At 34.4% G+C, this 19,717-nt stretch overlaps 1 protein-coding gene across 14 annotated transcripts in view; it reads right to left on the reverse strand.

Moving 5' to 3' along the window:
* LOC100371111 (cytotoxic granule associated RNA binding protein TIA1-like) overlaps positions 1-19,717 on the reverse strand; it is a 106,862-nt gene that overhangs the window by 38,546 nt on the left and 48,599 nt on the right. The window contains exon 1 of one of the 14 annotated variants that reach the window (XM_085504198.1): positions 18,849-19,225. The exons of the other annotated variants lie outside the window; for them this stretch is intronic. The gene's annotated coding sequence lies outside the window, so the exon portion shown is untranslated. Of the gene's footprint in view, positions 1-18,848; positions 19,226-19,717 lie in introns of those variants that run through there. 14 annotated transcript variants of the gene reach the window in all.

The raw sequence follows: 19,717 nt of genomic DNA on the forward strand, positions 1-19,717 counted from the left end.
ACATGCATGATGTCATGAAGAGTAACCCAACATGCATGATGTCATGAAGAGTAACCCAACATGCATGATGTCATGAAGAGATAGTCCAGACATGCCTTAGAAATGATTGATATGTTGAAATGGTTTGTTTTGGGACTAAAATGACCATGAGTTGGTCTAAATTCAACCAAATAAAAATCTACTGGAGATATCTGCCATCATGACTTGCCTTTGTAAGCAACATTCAACAAAACTTGTCTAGACAAGTCTGAGAAATGGTGTAGCATGGACACACACAACCTAAAACATTCCAACCCTGTTTCAACTGATATCTATGGCCTCTACGTGTCTATATTATTTCAAGAATTGTTTTTCAGATTTGTTAAATTGATAAATATTGGAACAGAAAAACTGGAGAGAAAAAATGTGATGACCACTTAATGGAAAACAGGCATTCTGTTAGATAGCAATTGTACCAACTAAGAGGCAATGGAAAGCTAAAATTTGTAATCCCAGTTGAGAAGAAGGGGATTATGATGCATGTCTGCGCTCTAATTCAGTGTTTGTGAGAAGATTATCATCACAGAACCAGAAAAACAGATTAAGGGACAATAATATTGGCCATGTAGAGATGAGTCGTCTATCCTTCTATTAGTATGGGATCTGCTGCCAGACAGACAATGAAACCGTGTCTCTTCTATTAGTATGGGATCTGCTGCCAGACAGACAATGAAACCGTGTCTCTTCTATTAGTATGGGATCTGCTGCCAGACAGACAATGAAACCGTGTCTCTTCTATTAGTATGGGATCTGCTGCCAGACAGACAATGAAACCGTGTCTCTTCTATTAGTATGGGATCTGCTGCCAGACAGACAATGAAACCGTGTCTCTTCTATTAGTATGGGATCTGCTGCCAGACAGACAATGAAACCGTGTCTCTTCTACTAGTATGGGATCTGCTGCCAGACAGACAATGAAACCGTGTCTCTTCCATTAGTATGGGATCTGCTGCCAGACAGACAATGAAACCGTGTCTCTTTTTTTAATTCCGCAGCAAAGCCCCTTATTTCCTGATGAACTCTCTCTCTCTCTTTTCTGTATTTACTCAAGTTCAGACATTATTTTAACAGGTTTTATTTACTGAGCAAAGCAAGAGAATTATTGTCAGTCAATTTACGGTTTTATTGATTTGTTGCTTTTAACAAAACACAGAGTCTCTTCTGTGTCATGATTACCATCTGCATGTATGCAATGCCAACAAGACACTGTCATTTTCACTCTTCAACTGACACATCCTCATAAAACAATGCTTACTTTGAAGTATATATACAAGGCAGAATATGATTCGTTGAAAAAAAACTATCAACAAACAAGTTGCTCTCTGATTGGTCGACTGTTAGGGTTAGGTAGCCAATCAAGCACAATCTTGTAAGCAGCTTTGCACTGATTCTTTGCAGCATCTATTAGAAAGCTTTGATAAAATACATCTACAATGTTGTATTTTCAGTAGCTTGCAAATGCACCAATCAATAAGCCTTTCTTTCATTACAGGGACCCAATCAATCTACTGGTACAAGCACAGTTTCCCATTTAAAAACCAGCATTGATTGGTAATTTTCTTTAATCATGAAAAAGTAAATCATAGCTCCAAAATACAGATCTTGTTTTATTTGGCAGAGAATGTTTGGAGTGTAAAAAAAAATATTTGAAAAATATCTCAAAGTTGTTTGTGGCACTCACACATGGAAACTCGCATGTGGCAGTTGTATGCGGAAACTCGCGTGTGGCAGTTGTATGCGGAAACTCGCGTGTGGCAGTTGTATGCGGAAACTCGCATGTGGCAGTTGTATGCAGAAACTCGCATGTGGCAGTTGTACGCGGAAACTCGCATGTGGCAGTTGTACATGGACATTATCACATGTTGCGGGCACACATAGATATAACAGAAAGGTAAATCCATGGTTTGAAATAAGAAACAACTATACAACAGCAACATTGGAAAAGAGAATTTGCATACACTTCTGAGAATATCAAGAACATGGTAATGAAGGAACAGCTCCCTGTACAGATGGCCTGGCATGTTCTACATGACCTGTATTCTCATATCACACACAAACTTTACAGCTATTCCATCATTTCAGGCACACCTCAGTGCACACATCTCATCTCAATTTGCACACTACTGTTTAGAAAACAGCAAAAGGCACTATCCAGTTCAGTAGCCAAATGGTGATGGCATTTCGATTAGATGTGTGTAATACAAGGCTGACTTGCCACTGATGCAGTTTTATCTGTTCACACGGGAAAATAGTCACACGTTGTCATGGCAACATACTCGCCATGTGTGAAGAAAGAGTAAATGATACAAAGTTTTCACTTTGCTAAGTGACAGTTGTGGGCATACAAGTACAATATATACAACATCACTGTTCACTCTGTTCCATCACATCACACTCTGGCAAAACCACAACAATTGCACGCAACCAGATAACACATACGGTAAATAGATAGACAAGCTTACAATCAAGAGCCAATCTGGAATGGAAGCTTGGAGAAGAACTATACTGACAAAGGACACTTTTAAACAAAACAAAAATAGGCTTGGAAAGACCATTTCATTTTCGTTTAAGAATATGTCAGTCACACAGTACATAGTCTTATTGGTCAATAGGGTTAATAATGCGAGAGCAGAGGGCAGCAACGAGATCATGCTCCTGATCAGTTTTAACAGGACTCATTCTCGGAAGCAATTTTAATAATAGACTAGACATTGCAGCACACTTCAATGAGGCGACGTGCATATCAACTGAAACTAATGACTGTCGAAGATAAAATGTACAGACTACACATCAGGCAAATAGTCCTCCACAGCCAGAAAATCAGACTACACATCAGGAATATAGTCCTCCACAGCTAGAAAATCAGACTACACATCGCATCGACAAAGTTTAGACAGCATTCAACGATAGGCATCCCAAAATAAATATTGGCATACATCATCAATGCAATTACTTGCAATAGATTGATAGAATCCCGCTGTTACTATGCATGGGTAAGAAACTGAATTTGTTCAATTTGCACAGATCAATAAAACAAGCACTTTGATTCATTTTCCAAAGCACTTACACCTATTTTCCCCCGCAGAAGTGTTTATTTCAAGACTGGCACTTTTCAAACAAAACAAATGCTCTTTTTGTGCATCCACGAACGACCATATTGATAAATATTGAATCAAAAGAAGAAGAAAATGTCAGTAATGTACTCAATATAATTGAGAACCAGCAAATTGTCTTGCTGTAAACTATTAAATTTTTGCCGCCAGAAATTTGATGACATTCTTGAGAGCGCTTTCTTTCAAACATGAAATGTCAATCCAATGAAATTGGCAATGAAAAAACCAGCTTATGTTTACGTTTAATGTTCTCTGCATTAAGGCTACACCTATATAGGAGTTTGTCTGATTTAAGCAAACCTTTATTTTTTGTGGTTTCAGACATTTAATTATTTTGTTTGCAGCACACAAAATACATGTGACGGAATATTTCACTATAAGTGCAGTTTGTGCAAGTAATATTAATTCATAATTTGTATCACATTTTTTAGTAGAGAAATTATAATATAGTATATACATCAAGATGAAATACAGAATGAAAATATTAATTATTCCTATAAATATTATTCATTTCGGGGTAAAATAGCTAAAAACGCTTGGCTTGAATTTGTATATTGAGACAATTATTGTATTTGCCTACACTGATATCTGTAGATAACACTAAAAGGTGATATCATCAGAGTCATCAAAGTGAGAGCAATGTTAAATAGCTGCACACAAGAATACACACACAGTTCCCTAGAGTACACGCCTACACAGACACAAGTCACAACCACTCACACATAACTCAACAACCCAGCTGCTACAGCGACAATTACGTACAATTATTCTGTCAGGACTCTGGTAAGCCAGAAATATAATATTTACATACAATGTGTATCGAGTATGGAGAGAACATCTTGCCATTATTTTGAAAGATTACAATTTACGCTCAACTAAAGTGAAAGTCTAAGACATTGGGGCCAAGGCCTTCACTCGTTTTCACCACCTGTGGCCCCTTATTTCACAACGTTATTTTTTTCACACAAGATTAGTTTTGCAAAAATTAATGTCAGTGTAGGTCAGAATCGGCTACTTTACATTAATCTTACAGTCATATTAAGCTGGTCTTAAAGGGCAATCAAGAACTACAGGCTCCCCACCCCTTTATAGTAATGAGCAACTTGACTGAGTGTACATGCAAAACTAACTCATCACCATTTTACGAGTCGTCGAGATGGCACCGTCTCATTCCCGATCAAATATGCACAATATTTCATCACCCCATCATATATGAATTATCAACCATGGTAATAAATCTAACTGTTTCCAAGGCAGCGGGTATAAAGAGTCATTTTCATCCCTTTGTTGTCACGGCGATGGGGAAGCATGAAAGCAACACTCTTGTCAGGTTTTGTTCCATTTGATATTGCTCCCCACTTAGAAAACAGAACGTTATTAAGTTGGCAGCAAATAAAATCAACAGTCACGAAAAGGGCTATGATGAAACTCATTTTGCCGTCATGGTGGAGAGGAAATCACTGCGTTGTTGAAAATGTAAGGGTTTTTATCAGTACAATGGATTAAATGAAATGGCCATGATAAATTATTGATCTCATTCAGATCCAATTTGTTTTCCCCTTTAAGATAGAGGCGTTGGTCAATAACCAGCATAAGGTAATTTACTAGACATGGTTTGCATTTAAGTGACGTACAACCAGCCAGCACTTGTTCAGGAGTTATAAACAAGTAGAATACACTAGTCTATATACAGGCTATACCTAGTATGGCCAACATTAACCACTTCACCACCAGACTTTCTCGCCAAACTTTTTCTTCACTTTTTTCTTATATTCAACATTTCTGGAAATAAACCTTAATTTTGGAGCCAACAGACCAAATTTAAATCAATTATCAGTTTTTATTTAAAAAATATGGCTATTTTTGTCTTAAGCTTCTGAAAGAAAGGGCAGACTATAAACAGAACTCATTTCTAATTAGCCTACATGGTTTTAGCCTCAGTTGCAGTATATAGAAACTTTCTACGATTCACAGAAAACTGAAGAACATCTTTCTTTTTAAAATAGTAGCTACTATCCTTTTTAAAATATCAAATTGGTTATCACGTGGATTGCGTGAATGTTATCAAAACATCTGCACTAGCCAGACAATGTGAGACACTGTTTGCAATAGGGAATTCACATAGAAATGAAATAACGCTATATGCCAAATGTAGCACAGACAAAGACGTTGACATGGGATATGTCACATCAATACTTGCTAAAATCAATACTACATTATGTCCTGAAAATCTCTAAACAAATATATTTGGGTACAGCTATGGGTTGCAGATACTCTGCTAATATACTCAGCCTAGAGGCAGCAGTTAAAAGTACATGTACTAATAATGATGAAACAAAAACAGAGCACAGCTATCATCTATGTCGGGTGCTGTACCCAGGATTGTTGGACCATTAAAATGTATCATGAATCATGGGTATAAATATTCCCTTAATAAAGCAGTGATCTTCATTCGTACTGTCGATGAGTAGTATATTTAAATAAATACAGACATTTATTATTTCTGACTAACCAGTTTTGCGAAAACATGAAGACAAAATTCTAAAATTATCTGACTCAAATGGTCCAGCATCTTCATCTGCATCAATTCATAGAAATATTTTTCTTCATTTTTTGTAACTTTATTCTAGCCTCTCTTTCTTATAAACAATACATAATTAAACAGTTGAGGATTCACATCTAGAAATGTTGCTGGTTTGGGGATTCGGAGGTCTAGATTTCATACCATGAAATTTGAAAAAAAAAAAAGGTTTTTAACTGCTCTAAAACATGATTTTTTTGAAGTTATTCTGTTGAAAAGTGGTTTAATCATTTTTTGAAGGTGCAGAAGAAAAATGAAAAAAAATAGTGTGAATATTAACTAATAATATATAAATACATCAGAAAAAAAAAATTAATTAAACCTTTCATTTAACACATTAGAAATTCCCCCCAGTTCCCTCCATGGTTTATTTGGCAGAGTTCCATTCTGTGTGCAATCTTTGAATAGTAATTATATAGACAGTGTAAATATAGTGTCTACACCTGGCATGGTGGCAAGGGTAATCATGGAATTACAGAGACCTGTCAGTACAACTAACACAGAGCAACCGACATAGCATTGCATTCGCTAATCATCAATACAAGCCCATCCAACCAGTCAACTTAATTACACTCGATAGATTTTAATTAGTTTTTAGGTTGCAATTTATCGATAACAAGATTCTTTCTATTAATTTGCCGAGTTCATCATACTTCCTTTTCACAAGCGAATCATAATTGATGTTCTGTTAATTATTTTTTTCCCTTCAAATTTAGATTTTTTTTTGAAAAAAACAATTAGGGAGAAATTGTTTAATAATTCAACTTAATATTACAAAACAAATTTGGTTTAGTGTCGTTAATTAACATGATGCATTGTGGGAAACGTGCATGACTGGTAAATACAGCTCAATAAAATAAAAATTCAATTTATGACGTTAGATTTCTAACTAACAGCAGAATGTTTTTATTCTGCCATTTTGGTCAGCTGATCATATTATTAATCTATTATTGTGACAATGTCACCTCAAATTCAATTTTGATCCTGAATGTCACCTTGCGTGATCACAGAAATACGGGGTCACACGATGAATAATGAGAAATTAATTGGCTCAGGACTTTGGTGTATACACCGAAAGGTTAAGTATCTTTTTAAGCAGACACTCTTTCCTTTCACAGAAACGTGTTACATATGTCAGTACTCTCAGGATGAAAAAAAAAATGTTCTGTAGCAGCTTGGATGACCACTCCACATTGATTCAATTCGGTCAATATGCAGATAATTCTAAATTACTTATTATTTTTTTTGTCTCCACTCCAAGTTTCACACATAGATGGTTTGAGACACTTCAAATATACCTGGTTCTATTACAAGTACATTGAATAAATCTCATCAGCAACAGATTCTCATCCCATTATTACAACCACTTGATATTAATAAGAGAATCGTCAACAGAGTAATTCCAATGATTCTATTCAGGTTTACCATCATCTAAGACCCTCAGTATACATGTCGCAAATCAGAATCAAAAATGGGTCAAGGAAAATGTAAAGCAGACACTGAGCTTCCGAATCTGAACACCCAACAAGCATGTTTTTCATCACTGTCAAATCAAATCTATTTTTATCGTCTGACCCCACCTCATATCTTAAAAGATGCAATGTGTATAAAACTGATAAAAAACGAGGACTGTTCTTGTCTTTATTTTTTTAACAGATGAATTTCTTGGATAATTCATTGCTATAAATTAATGAAATTATACTTAGAATGTAATATTTGGTATCATTGAGTGTTCAACATGAAAAAAAATAATTGACAATAATGTACAATGATTACTACACATCACTTGGTATACCTGATAAAATAGATTTTCTGGCAATAGGACAAAAAGAACAAGCAGCCTGACGGCTGAGATAGCTCCGCTGTTAGCAATGCACATTTCAATTAAAGAACAGAAGATATCATTAGAAAATGAACAATATGTATAGTATCAAAGCAATCGGACTTACAGTTTTTAGCAAGAAGTCGAAAATATCACTTTTTACCGAAAATTACAAAAATATTCACCAAAATAAATTAATTAGAGAATTGAAGATATCATCACAAAATGAACAAATCTGAGAGGTCCACATGTAGTACCTATATATGTAATATCAAAGCAATCGGACTTACAGTTTTCAACAAGAAGTCGAAAATGTCACTTTTTACCAAAAATGACAAAAATATTCACCAAAATTAGAGAATTAAAGATATCATTACAAAATGAACAAATCTGAGAGAGGTCCACTTGTAGTACCTATATATGTAGTATCAAAGCAATTGGACTTGCATTTTTTAACAAGAAGTCGAAAATATCACTTTTTACCAAAAATGACAAAAATATTCACCAAAATTAGAGAATTAAAGATATCATTACAAAATGAACAAATCTGAGAGAGGTCCACATGTAGTACCTATATATGTAATATCAAAGCAATTGCACTTGCGGTTTTTAACAAGAAGTCGAAAATATCACTTTTTACCAAAATTGACAAAAATATTCACCAAAATTAGAGAATTGAAGATATCAACATGAAATGAACAAACCTAAGAGAGGTCTACCCAAGGTACATATACACCAAGTATCAAAGCATTCAGGCTTGTAGTTTTCAAGAAGAAGTCGAAAAAGTAAAACATTGACACGGACGACGACACCGAACGACGACGGACAATCACTCATATGATAAGCTCCGCTCGACAAAGTCGACAGCGGAGCTAAAAACAAATTATTGACCCAGTGGGAACACATTTCTCAGGAACACTGCTTCAGATTTTGTTATTAAATTCATGCGGATACAGCAAGATAGTGCACAGACAATTTTTAAATTTGACTGTCAATGGAAAAGCCGTGTTGTACCAAATCATTTCTGGTTTAATAGGAAATTGCTTCTTCATCATGCCATTGTTATATTTCCTAACACTGGGTTTGCAGGAAAGCTTTATCATCCACCTGTTTCAGCAGCACAGCATCAAATGAAACCTACACTCATGAAATATAAAGCAGCCTGTCGACTGTTACAACTACGACTGTTTTAGGTGCACAAGAAGAAAGCAATTATTTTATTAAGGCAAAAATCAAATACAGCAACGACTCTAGCTCTTCAATAAATTTACAAATTACTAAGTCTATCCTAACATGATATGGTCAAGAGTAAAGCTAGCCAAATATTGAAAGCAGAACTCTTTAATCAATCTATAATACAATCATAATTCCTGTATTTAATTTTTCTACAATTAAACCCAGTATATATCTAACAATTACTAAACACATGGAATTATCATGCAGATATAAGCATTTATATATAATTTATAGTGAATACTAATCAACGATAACCATCTCCTTTCTGCAGTCACATTAAGATGTGAATAGACAATCATGCAAATAGCCTACTTAGTATGCATAGGTATGTACTATAAACTAATCAGAGACAACCATTCCCTTTCTCCTGTCATAATAATTGAATGGACAGTATTTCGCGAGAGACAGCTACAAAAAGTGTCTGTATTGTGTGTATCTAGGTTAAAATGCAGTAGATAACAATATTTGAGACTGATTTCTGTGCCACACACGCAACATTAAAAAAGAAATCCCTACAACATATGTTGCCGGTAACAATCATGAATGGTTGGCTTTTATATGTCATAATATGACCTGATAGTTAAGAACAAGCTTAACACTCTACAGGACTTGCATCACACAGAACACAAGACAGGATGTCAAATTTTGTAAGAAATCACAATATGGTACAATAAATGGCCTTTATGTGAATCCACAAAAGAGAAATTCATAGCTCTGCTGTGCATGTTACACAAATCTGAACAGCTTTTCAAAGCAAACCCTTATTAATAAAACAGCAATGAATATGGTAATTTGGCAGAAAGATTTTCTCTCGTGGATACTGTCAATGATGAGGAGATGGAGAAAGACCGCACAATAGAACAGGAACTGCCTTTTCAAGTGTGCATAGTTAATCCATGACTAGCCTTTTCCAACAACCAGAAGGCCTTACTCTCTATAAATTAATTTAAAACTTCAGATACTTTATGAACAAATTTAATTACCACTGAATTGATCACATTAATGGAAACATATTGTTATCCTTACTGTGAAACTGACTAACACAATCACCAAATCCATGTTGTCAAATTAGATGAAAGCTATCAAAACACATCCCGAGCATATTCATCTCACCTCCATACTCTATCAACCCCCCACATTTCCAAAGAGAATGGAATAAACCATTTTCAATAGACTGACAGCGGTATACCATTATTGAAAGCAGCATATTTTTTTATGACAGTCATTCTATTTTCTTTCACATGCTAGGTTATATCTTTTTTAATCCAATTTCAACGATATTTGAATATTTAATCTTATAAACCATTATTTATAATAGGAGAAAAGCACAATTAATATATTGCTGCCTTAAGAAGCATGTTTAAGTTTTAAATTCCACCTAAATCTGAAACAAATTATTTGCCCAATACATCAGGAACAACCCTACTGTATATACACTTGACCATCATGATTATTTTTTAGTATCAAGATTATTTTAATTAAAATTCAAGTTTAATTAATCAATCAATAAAACTAAAAAAAATGTGTCAATTCACGTGTATTTGTGCCACAAAAGGAAATAAAAACACCTAAGTAATCTATCTAATTTTAATTCAATTAAGCCCTTGTTTTTAAACTGGAGCCTGATAATATAAGCAAATACTGATGGGAAAACACAATGTGTTTTAAAGCTGCATGCCCCAAGTAAAAGACGGATATATTAAAACAAATACAGAGTATTGAAATTGGAGCACTCTATGGAACATCGTTATTTCAAATTTTATAATTAAATTAGTTGCCAATAAATGCCCATCGATAAATTCACAACACCCCCCCCCCCTTTTTTTGAAGACTATATGGACTGCACAGGCACCATGAGGTAATTGGAAGCTACAGCTCATTAAAGTCAGTGATCACTAATTGCTTCAATTTAACACATCTGTGTCTTCTGTCATATCGTATTAATATCAACTGTAAGTCGAACAGTGATAGTCCACACAAGTGGCAGACTGAGAAAAACAATGTCAACAACAATAACACAGACAGTCACATGTTCCAAATATCTTGCACTAACTTGGTTAATTTGCGATCTCTACTAATTTATTAATTAATTTGATTCAGATGAACAACTAGAAATATGCCAACCTAATTTCACCACAACACCAGTGGAACCTGAGCCACTTTAACTGTCAACCTTAATACAAATTTATTAGAAGAAAAAAGCATTTAGGCTTCATTCGTAGAGCGATCAAACATATTCAATTCGTAGAGCAATCAAACATATTTAAAAGCAGTGAATGTGCACATGTAATCTATACAATATTTTAATATTTGTCCGGAAAATTCTAAAGTTACAAAACTGTCATTATTCCCACCCAAATATCGGTTCGCTTTTTTTTTGTTCTTCAGCCACAAAGGTATAGATATACAAGTAGGCAAACGTGAGATAGAATAACATGTGAAAGTAATATAATAATTAAAGCCGCAAGCGGCGTCACTGGGGCCCAAGCTGACAAGATTGTTTCATAATTAATGTGGTCACATGTTAGACAATCAGGTAGCTTGAATTATCAGTAACATGAGGTCAAAATGAAGTTGGTACCATGTATTTACCTGGTTTGGTTATCGAAATATGGTTTTCAGGATATATAATGAGCCATGTTCTTAATAATGAGATTACATAATCATATATAGCCATTTCTAATGTCAGTTACATCTTTCATTCAATGTCTTCATAATGACACTTGTTACACGTCCTGCTCTGCGACAGTGTTTTAGATATGACTGCTTTGCATATTAATGAGTTCACATGACCATATATGGTCATCTGTTATTTTTAATCAAATCTCTTATTCACTGTTGTCACAACACAGGATTCATCTTCCTAACTGCAACAGTGTTTAAGATATAATGGTTATGCATATTAATGAGTTCACATGACCATATATGGTTATCTGTTATTTTAATCAAATCTCTTGTTCACTGTTGTCATAACACAGAATTCATCTTCCTAACTGCAACAGTGTTTAAGATATAATGGTTATGCATATTAATGAGTTCACATGACCATATATGGTCATCTGTTATTTTAATCAAATCTCTTGTTCACTTTTGTCATAATAACACAGGATTCATCTTCCTAACTGCGACAGTGTTTTAGATATGACTGCTATGCATATTAATGAGTTCACATGACCATATATGGTTATCTGTTATTTTAATCAAATCTCTTGTTCACTGTTGTTATAATGACACAGGATTTATCTTCTTAACTGCGACAGTGTTTAAGATATAATGGTTATGCATATTAATGAGTTCACATGACCATATATGGTTATCTGTTATTTTAATCAAATCTCTTGTTAACTGTTGTCATAATGACACAGGATTCATCTTCCTAACTGCAACAGTGTTTGAGATATAACGATTACGCATATTAATGAGCTCACGTGACTATATATGGTCATCTGTTATTTTAATCAAATCTTTTGTTCAATGTTGTCATAATAACACAGGATTCCACTTCCTAACTGCAACAGTGTTTGAGATATGACAGTTATGCATATTAATGAGCTCACATGACCATATATGGTCATTTGTTATTTTAATCGTATCTCTTGTTCAACGTTGTCATAATAACACAGGATTCATCATCCTAACTACAACAGTGCTTGAGTTATAACAGTTATGCATATTAATGAGGTTAGAAGCCCCCCACCCCATGGGTGCCCAGCCACGTGGCCTAACAGTGTGCTATTGGGGCAAAATGATGCATCTGATGACACAAATGCACATACAAAATTTGAAAGAAATCAGACTAATACAAAACATGTAGTTGCATAATTTCTATTTTCACAAAATCCAAGATGGCGGCCAAACCACGTGACTGACTAAAATAATAATATTTTTCTCGTATGCAGCTAAGGCCAGGCATGGTAAATATAAAAACATCTAGTAGATTGGTTGAATCGTCTCTGAGAAACAAATACCCAAACTTTTGGTCAATTTTGCTTAAAATCCAAAATGGCGGCCAAACCATGTGACTGATCTGAAATTTTTTTTAGGTTTCTGAAAGGGCTTGATACACAGATGCCATGAAGCAAAATTGAAAATATTCCCTCAAGTGTTGCCAGAGTAAAAAACTACTTCCTGTTTAGAAGAAATCCAAAATGGTGGCCAAACCACGTGACCAATCGTAAACATTTTTTCAAACATAAATGGCATTCATATATAGAAGCTAAATACTACATATGAGAGCATTCTGCTTGGTGGTTCTGAAGAAGAAGATTTTCAAGTGTTTTTTGCCGTTTTTAGGAAAAACAAAATGGCGGGAAAAGTCACATGACCGCTAAAGTTTTTATTGCTGATATTTATTACACATGAGTTGTACTATATACCATAAAAAAATCTAGACGCCTAGACCCTCAGAAAGTGGTCAAACAGCCACTTCCGGTTTTATTTCAATCCAATATGGCTGCCAAACTAATTGTCCAATCGAAATTCTGAAAGCATGTTGCACCAGTTCACATTATGGACTATCAGTATAGAGCATTATCAGACCATTCTGTTCAGCGGTTTTCTCAAACGGCTTGACGAAAAAAGTTACGGAAGAAAGAAGATGATGAAGAAGAAGAAAAAACCGGACAATAAGAATAGGGGCCTCGCCCTTCGGGCTTGGGCCCCTAAATAAACACCAGAGTATGTCAGGTATATTCGGGGGGGGGGGGGGGGTGATAGAAACGAACACACATGGATTGTGAAACCCTAGCACAGATATTGATCCTAAGTAAGGGTATATTATTGAGATTTAAACAAAGAATCAATAGCAGACTGTATGCCTTGAATATGCAGCAACCATATGACCTCAATAATCTAGAAGTCATGTGACTATATATATTATAACAAGAGGTCTTTGACACGTTTTAGTTGCATCACAATACATATGCTGGCAAGCAGAACAGGCTCGGTCTGTTAAAAGTAAAATACGTTAACTTGCGTATTGCACAATCAGAAGCTAAGTGTGTAAGTAGACATGCATACTTGTAAATAATGCTAAAGAACCCTGATGAAATGGTCCATGGTAACACCCCTGATGCAATGATCCATGGTAACAACCCTGATGCAATGGTCCATGGTAACAACTACTTTAGTTGATGACTATTAAATGTGATATAGTCATCAGCAAACTTTGGTAGCTTGCACGGTCTGCAGACTTTCTATTCTACTTCTCAATGCCTGTCTCATCTATCAACATTTTTCCTGTAGTTTGGAATAGATACTGTTTGCCTAACAATCTACACAACAGTGTATTTCAACCCTCTTCCCACAAAGCAATACTGTAAAATCCATATCAGAAACCACAGCTTCTACTAAACATGTTACAATACAACAGAGGGGATGCGGCTTATATTAAAGCATCTACACAGATGAGAAATAGCGAATTTGTTGTTCTCAATTGCTGAAAAAGAATGGGTGTGTCTTCTAAGGTTGCTGCTACTATTATTGATTTAAAAGGTACTCCTATTTAAACACATTTATCTTTTCATAATTGTAAAATTGTGTTTTGCTGTTAAATAGCAGAATGTAAATATATGCACTTTTTGTTGGCATACTTTTATTGGTTGGCAGGATCCAGCCATTAGAATTCTAATCCAATCAACAGAGACTGCTTTAATCAATATTAGCTTAATGAGTTATTGTGAATTCACTACATAGTGACATTTCATATTAATACAAATCAACACTCCATGCATGATGTTTGCTTTAAAAATCTTGTAACAAAATGGCACTCTGGAAAAGCTTGGATGTCAGGGAAAATTGAGAAATGTCACGTTTCAGTTCTGCCCGAAGGCGGAAAATTAGGTTATCTGTCTTTCCAAATATGGCCATATACCATCAGAGAAATTATCAAATGGTTTGACAAATGTGCAAGTTTTCAAAGTAACATCTAATGGTACCATAAAATCTGCATCCCTGGTAGTAGTAGCCTTGCGCATTTTTTCTCAAAAACAACAAAATTCACCATTTCTCATATGTGAAGATGCTCTAATAGAAGCCACATTGTATCATTTTAATAGAATCTGCAGCTTCTAGTACACATTTTACAGTACAAACATTTGCCTTCAATTTGGTTTGAAAATCCATTAGGTAGAATCAAAGAGGATTCTTTTACATAATATACAGATTAAAAGATATAACCATAAATCAACAACGACTGGTAAAATATCACATCAATGGAGCCAGATAATATCACATCAATGGAGCCAGATAATATCACATCAATGGAGCCAGATAATATCACTTTTATATTGGCAATATCTCATAGATTGGAACAGTAACATCACAATGCTAATATTAAAATAAAATTTATATCATTTTTATATTACGAGGTATTACTCTGGAAATTAAACGCAGCAAAATCAATAGCTTTTTGTACTTCATTTGTAGGTTGTGTTTTCTCAGTAAAATGCAAGTAAGCAAAGATAGTTGTATTAGCATTAGATTGAAAGCAAGCTAATGTAGTGGGAATCTAAGTACTAGTAATTAGGCCAAATAAGATAAATTTAGTGTTTCCGGTAACTGTCTTAAAAATACAGGCTAGATTAGCAATTTTTTTTATATTTAATGTTTTTTAATTTCATTTTCTAAATGAATTAGTTTCAGGGAGGACAAAATCACGCATGTAAAAAATGATAGTTTGGAGAATGTATATTTTTAAGGAGGGGGGGTTGCTTATGTGCACCAGTTTAAAACATGTGCTTCACACAGTTTTTATTTCTGTTTCCAAGGATGTTTTGTTGATACAAATCAACATTTTATGCATATATATATATGTAAGATTTATTTAATAAATGTTGAACATCTCTCATTTCAAAATAAAACTTAGAAGAAAAAAATAATCACACCACATCATTTTTCAGTTTTTCGCTAGAACAAGCAGCAAAACCCAATATAAGCAAGTGCTAGTCATTCACTACATAAAAGGAAGTAGAAAAAATACAACATTGGTTGAATAACCAGATAATTTTGGGCTCATTTGAATGAAATAATCTTTTTAATTTTTCTTTATCAAAAAATTGGTAGGTAGGAGTTAATCATGTATACAAGTCACTGAGTGACATTTCTATTGTAGGGATTTTATGACGCGGTCAAACACGTTAGATGCCACTCACTTGACCAATTCTTTGCATTAAATTGTGCATGTTACCTTGACTTTATAATAACCGTTGGCACTCATTACCATCAATAACGCTTTAATAACCAGTTTATCAAAGATGCCTCGATGCCAAATGAGAGCATTTTTCACATCCGTGTTGTCGTTAAGCGTTATTGGCATCATTAAATCCAGCATTCATAAAGTACGACAGGTCAGACACGAAGAGCAAAAGGCATACTGCATATACCACACATAAAGGCACATGCACCACGGTTACTTTGATAAAGGCACATGTATCATAGTTACTTTGATAAAGGCACATGTACCATGGTTACTTTGATAAAGGCACATGTATCATAGTTACTTTGATAAAGGCACATGTATCATAGTTACTTTGATAAAGGCACATGTATCATAGTTACTTTGATAAAGGCACATGTATCATGGTTACTTTGATAAAGGCACATGTACCATGGTTACTTTGATAAAGGCACATGTACCATGGTTACTTTGATAAAGGCACATGTACCATGGTTACTTTGATAAAGGCACATGTACCATGGTTACTCTGATAAAGGCACATGTACCACAGTTACTTCGATAAAGACGCATAAGACCACATTTGTTTTGGCAAATTTCCTGATTGTATTCGTGAGAAGAGTTCCATTAAACAGTTATAGTAGAATACTAAAGTGCATGTGCTCCTAATGTAAATACAGTATTTTCTCATTAGTGCTTGGGCTATGTGCATGCTGTAATGTACAGAAAACTAGAACCATGTGTTACCACACATAACACAATGCCAGAGATTAGTGCCATGCTATTAGCGATGACAACCAATCTACCTCCACACACCTGCTTAACACAATTTGTGGGTGAAATGACCCTAAAGAACATATACAACACAATTATATGAAAGACATTATTAATGTTTCATTTTTTGTAGCAAATAAAAACAGTCTATTCATACTGAAAATTAAAAGAAGTCGGCAAATATGACAACTGTTACAGTTATTTACATAGCATATGGTATCGCAATAAGGCATCATATGAAAAGCCTCTTTACAGTTGAACAGCCATGAGGAAAACTCCATTAAACACAGAAATTAATTTGCTGGTAGTGCAAGACAAAAAAAGGACATTAATAAAATATATACTTTTATAACAAACAAAAAATAATTTTATGCTAGTTAACTGCTCTTGTCTCTTGACTCTGAATTTTATGTGTAAATCGTATACAGTGCATCAATAAAAATACGCTTAGCACTACAGAACAGAACATTTTTTCTATCATAAAGGCATTTTAATAGGCTATCCCAGCATCCACAAGGACTCACACAAGCACCTGCGGACCTTAACAATGGTGGTTTTGGCACTTGAACAAAGAAAAATAATGAGTTACATGTTCTCTTCAGTTATTTGGGGATTGCAATAAAATTTGCTATGAAATTCAGATTAAAGAATAGAAGAATAAATAAGAATATTGGGAAGGTGAACATTTTGGCTGTTATCGTAACTATTTTTTTTTATTCCACTGAGATAGGGATGCCTCATGATACAATATTGCACAGGTGCAAATGTGACAAAGATTAGATGGCAACAGTACTCCCTAAGCTAAGCATAAATATATCAGACGAAAGAATATTGAAAGCAATTTGCATTGAATTATTGAAAAAAATGTTTAACTTATTCGAGGTGCACTATAGAAAATAATAACCAGTGATGTATGAAATAAGGACATGACAGAAGAAAAGACGAAAATGTTCTATATCCTGACAATAAAAAGGGCTTCTTTTTAAGCACATCACCCAAGTGTGACAGAAATTACAGTAAATGGTGGCAGTTGAATTAGAAAATTAGTCAGTAGATTATTGGGAATATGTGAAAGAAAAAATTAAAATATTTGAATTTTGGCTGACGCACAAAAGAAATTACAATGGGTTTGAAGCAAGACAAAAAGACAAAAAAAAGCCAGTAACCAAAGAAATGAAACTCAATTCAATTTTGATCGTAATTTAATTTTAACTGTGTTTAATTGGCAGCATTTAAATCTAGATTGTTGTTTACACAATGTGGTAAAAAGGTGTCATATCTGAGTGTGTTATTTGAACAGCAAGCGGATATAAAAATTGAGAACCAAAAGGCAAATTAAATGCAATTGAAATTCTGTATGAGTCTGCCTTACATCATCAAGAATATGCCAGTCATGTAGAAGTCAACAAACATATTTACAAAACAAAATCTGTGGTCCAGCTACAAATAAATCAATCTTTATAAATCTAGATTAAAGAAATATTTTAGGCTGATTGTCTATAAAGATGTCTTGTATGTGTGAAGAAGACAGCCACCAGCCCCAATCATTCCCGGGTTTTTAGCCAGCCACCAGCCCCACCCATCCATCCATCCATCCACCCATCCATCCTGGAGGGTCTTATTCCTCAGAAACAGGTTCAACAAAACACAAAGCCACCTAAGTGAGCATTTTTGTTTACAAATCAAGATAATTTTAGGTTGCACTTTTAAATCCATTATTCTACAGTAATATCTTATTGGCCATGCACAATCTCAACATGGTGATGGTGTGTATAACTGGTCAGGGAATTATACCTCACTGATAAGTGGTCAGGAAGACAAGAAATATTTCTATGATTAGAAAGAAACTAATTTTTTTTTTTTTTTTTTATAAAACAAGGATCATGGGAAGGTTGAGAAATTGCATTCATCTTGTACCTCAGGTGGAATAGCCAGACATTTTTCACGATAAACATTGAACATCTTTGAAAACAGTTGTCTAGTCTTGGCAATACTAGCTTTTATTCCCCAGACAAAGTGTAGCCAGTTTGAGAACATCACTTTGGGCCAAATTTAGAACAAATTAATAATACAATCGAGGCAGGGAATATAAAAGTAAAAGTACTAAACCTGTCAGTATACTTTATCACAACTTAGAAACTTGTTGCCTTTCAGGAATTCTTGTCAGCTTCTGTGAAACTGAATTTAAGTCGTATCAAGTTAATTTAACATATTTAATTAAAGGACGGCAAAACAAAAAAACATTGTTGCATTCTATCATTAACAGCATATTAGAGACTATTCTGTACAAACCTAAAACACATTCATCCAATGAAGATTTACAACCTTTTTCAACAACGGCTAGATATTATCCAATCCTGTAAATTAAACTCTGTTCTTTTTACGAGACAAATTCATGGAAGAGACTGGAGAGCCTCGCATTGAGACACTATGCAGGGAAAAATTGATCATCGCAGTTTTGATAGAGAGTCCCAGAGGTTTTCTACCTAACTATAATCATTTCTTGACTTAATCCAAACACTTGTACCCAGGGGAGCTATCTATTCAGTCATTTGGCTGCACTGGGGTCACCTATCAAGGTAGGAACACTGAATTATTAATGAATAATAATACGAGTGAAAGTAAAACCTGCATCTTAATTTAAACACAAACACACTTGTAAAAACACTTCACTTTCACATCCCATGTCAACTTGAGTATTTCAAATTATTCTTTTTCATGATGCGCAAAAATCGATATATTAATAGCATTTCAAGGAGATGCGTAAATTATTATTTGACTGAAAAATGAAATATATTTGCCCTTTATTTGATAAAATACATTCAAGGATTTGTCTATGTTAAGGACACAAGTAGAAATTTAAAATAAGCAAAACCAAGTTACCCCGGTAAGCATGCTTTTTTCAGGAAAACACATCAAATGAAAATTCATTTAACATAGTTCATAGTATACTACAATTATTTAACAAAAAATGCTGC

The sequence above is a fragment of the Saccoglossus kowalevskii genome, chromosome 10 (genome assembly GCF_978046115.1).
Source record: "Saccoglossus kowalevskii chromosome 10, keSacKowa6.1, whole genome shotgun sequence".
Lineage (NCBI taxonomy): Eukaryota > Metazoa > Hemichordata > Enteropneusta > Harrimaniidae > Saccoglossus > Saccoglossus kowalevskii.